Below are 3,958 nucleotides of genomic sequence, written 5' to 3' on the forward strand. Positions count from 1 at the left end.
TTATGTCCTCTCTCTCTCTTCATCTCTCTCTCCCATAATAAATAAATCCTCTTTAAAAAATAAAGTTTAGGGAGTCAGGCTGTAGCGCAGCGGAATAAGCACAGGTGACGCAAAGCGCAAGGACCAGCGTAAGGATCCCAGTTCGAGCTCTGTCTCCCCACCTGCAGGGGAGTTACTTCACAAGCAGTGAAGCAGGTCTACAGGTGTCTATCTTTCTCTCCCCCTCTCAGTCTTCCCCGTTGTCCTCTCTCCATTTCTTTCTGTCCTATTCAACAACGATGACAACAATAACTACAACAACAATGAAAAACAACAAGGGCAACAAAAAGGAATAAATAAAATAAATATTTAAAAATAAATAAATAAAGTTTAGGGGGTCAGATGGTACCTCAGCGGGTTAAGTGCCCATGGCATGAAGCACAAGGACCGGCATAAGGATCCTGGTTCAAGCCCCTGGCTCCCCACCTGCAGAGGAGTCGCTTCAGAGGTGGTGAAGCAGGTCTGCAGGTGTCTTTCTCCCCCCTCTCGGTCTTCCCCTCCTCTTTCGATTTCTCTCTGTCCTACCCAACTACATCAATAACCACAACAATGATAAAACAACAAGAGCAGCAAAAGGGAAAAAAATAAAACCAGGAGCAGTGGATGTGGAGGGTGCCTCAATTGATCAAATGCCTTAATAATGTTTAATGTCCTCTTTTACAAAACATACCAAAAAAAAAAAAAAAGATGTGACTGGGGGCGGGGAGAGGAACATTTCCTTACAGCTATGAATTCTAATCCCTGTGATAATACCCCCACATAGGCTTCTTCTAGTCTGATAAAGACAGCTTTCTGCATGGAGTGTCCTCACTGAAAGTTCCTGAGTGCCCCTCCCTGCTAGGATTCCAGGGTTTTGACTCAATTCTCTGGGATTTAACCCAGGACCAAATGAGCCCTCATGAAAACAGAATAAACTGAAAATATTAAACTCAAAACAAAAAAGTGGCGGAGTCAGACATTAGCACAGCAGGTTAAGCACAGGTGGCACAAAGTGCAAGGACCAGCATAAGGATCCGGGTTTGAGCCCCCGGCTCCCCACCTGCAGGGGAGTCGCTTCACAGGCTGTGAAGCAGGTCTGCAGGTGTCTATCTTTCTCTCCCCCTCTTTGTCTTCCTCTCCTCTATTTCTCTCTGTCCTGTCCAACAACAACAACATCAATAGCAACAATAATAACTATAACAATAAAAACAAGGGCAACAAAAAAAGAGGATAAATAAATATTTTTTTAAAAAATGGTCAAAGGAGAGGTAATACCTCAGATATTTTCTCTCTCATAGATGTAAGTAAATTTTACTTGGTAGGGAAGTCTAGTTATGAAAGCTATAAAGACCAAAGAATCACAAAGGAAATGCATGACTACATAAAAAAATTGAAGTCTAGTCTAATGAAATAACTCACTTGGATAGTGAGCTGCTTTGTCTTGTGACGCTGATTGAAACCTGCTTCCCACCACTCTGAAGGAAGACGCTTCAGTGCTGTGGACTTTTTCTCCTGCTTGCTCTGCTTCTGTCTCTATCTTTAAAAAAAATTTTTTTTTTAATTCCTTTGTGTCAGAAGTTGGGAGGCAAGTAGAGGCTAGGAGGCATGTGTTCAACAAACCCACAACCTTCAGTCACTTCATTTGTCCTTCCTCCCCAGAACCAGACTAGGAAACAGACATTTCTTCATTGCTGGTGGCAGTGTAAGTTCTGGCTTCTATCCACCTTCCCCGAGATACATCCCTGTGGCTCTGGTATGTTCCAACCTTCACCCAAAGGCGCCTCTGGGCGGGCTTCTCTTCCCAGTGAGGACGGCTTATGGAAAGTTTGCTCCCTGCAGAGTGAACTGTTTATCCCTTTTCCCACTAACTCTCCTCCCTCCCATCGAATCTTTCAAGTCACCACTAGGAAGCGCTAGAACTCCATTAGAAGATGGGGGGGTACCTCAATTGATGAAATGCCTTAATAATCTTTAATGTCCTCTTTTTCTCTTTTTTAAAAAATATTTATTTATCTATTCCTTTTTGTTGCCCCTTGTTGTCTTTATTGTTGTTGTTGTTGTTGGATAGGACAGAGAGAAATGGAGAGAGGAGGGTAAGACAGAGAGGGGCAGAGAAAGATAGACACCTGCAGACCTGCTTCACTGCTTGTGAAGCGTCTCCCCTGCAGGTGGGGAGCCAGGAGCTCCAACCGGGATCCTTATGCCGACCTTGTGCTTTGTGCCACCTGCGCTTAACCCGCTGAGCTACAGCCTGACTCCCCAATGTCCTCTTTTTCAAAACATACCAAAAAAGAGAGAAAGAGAGAGAGAGATGTGATTTGAGGGGAGAGCGAACATTTCCTTACAGCTTCACTGTAAAGAAAACATACCACTGATAAATGTAGTCCTAGTTTTTTGTAATTTATATTACTAGTGATTTCACAGTCATTCACAAAATTATCATTTCAGTAAAGCTCTACACCCATATAAGTGTATGTGTATCAAGTTCACACACCCACCAAAGCCCCTCACCCCCACCCACAACCACCATATTCTTACAAAGTCTAAGAAACAGATTGGTGACTCTTTTTTTTTTTTTAAGACTAGCTTCATTTATTTAATGAGAAAAAGAGAAAGAGAAAATCCAGAGCATCACTCTGATATGTGCAGTACTGGGGATCAAACTCAGGACCTTATATTTGCAGGCCTAGAATTCTATTATTACATCACCTCAAAGGCTGCCAGTTACTAGTTCTTTTTCAACAAGTTTGTTTGCTTTAGTCATCTATATTCCACATATAAATGAAACTATCTGGTAGTTGTCTTTGAGCTCTGTATTTACGTCACCAATCACCCCCATTTCCACCATTTTGCCCTGAATGATACATCATCCTCTCAAATTGCAAAGTAGTGCATTTGATATTAGATAATTTCTTTATCTAATCATCTGGGGGAGTTAGAAATAACTTCTATATTTTGTAGCCCTGCTCTGTAGACACTGAGACGTTATCCTCAATCTGTTTGTTTTACTGAGACCACTTTCTCACCTTTCAGCCTCTGACTCAGTCCTCCATATCATAGTGGCCAGGCAGAGTCAGACCACCAACAGAGATTCTCTCCTAGACTTGAGATCAAATGTCCCCAAACTTAGGCCAGATTCAGGTCCTCTTCAGAGTGCTCCAGTTCACACTGATGCCTGGATGGCGGCATCTGGCCTCCGACGCAGGTACCTGGGTGTGCTCAGCTCCTGGCACTCTGCAGTGGATACCTGCTGCTCTGTAGTCAGAGGTGGGTGTGGCCATACCAGCGTCACTTCTTAGCTTGGGTCTCTGATATTACCCAGCTGCCCTCAGAGCTACATTTTATGGTTGGACTGTAATTCAAAGAGTTCTCTCTTGGTGATGGCAAGGCTGTTTCCCATTTTATTGCCTCTAAAGCAAAGCTATAATGACTAATCTTTCTCATTTATCTCAGCTACTTCTGCAGATCAGGAAAATGCAGAACTACGTGATGGTTAAGTCAAAGGGCATGTGTATATATCAATTTTACTTCAAATAGATGTCGTATCATCCTGGAAAATCTTACAAATTTGCACTTAACTTCACCCAGGCTGCTCCCTTGAACTCCTGGTGGCACCCAACTTCACCTCCATAGGGCTTCTTTGGGTGTTATCAACCTTGACGTTCCTAAAAATTTTGTAAGTCTGCAAAGGCACCTGGGTGTTTAATTATGAATAAGGATCAAAATCTTTTGAAGATTTTCAGCCACTGGTCTCCCTTCTTCTCCTCTCCCAACTCCTTCTCCTCCTCCATCTCTTCATCTTCTTTTTATGGAGTCAGAAAGGCAGAGAAAGACTGAAAGAGACCACAACACCAAAGCTTCCTTCAGTATGATGGAGGCTGAGCTCCAGTCTGGATCGTGCACATGAAAAAGCAGCACACTGTCTAAGTGAGATATTTAT

The sequence above is a fragment of the Erinaceus europaeus genome, chromosome 14 (genome assembly GCF_950295315.1).
Source record: "Erinaceus europaeus chromosome 14, mEriEur2.1, whole genome shotgun sequence".
Taxonomy (NCBI): domain Eukaryota; kingdom Metazoa; phylum Chordata; class Mammalia; order Eulipotyphla; family Erinaceidae; genus Erinaceus; species Erinaceus europaeus.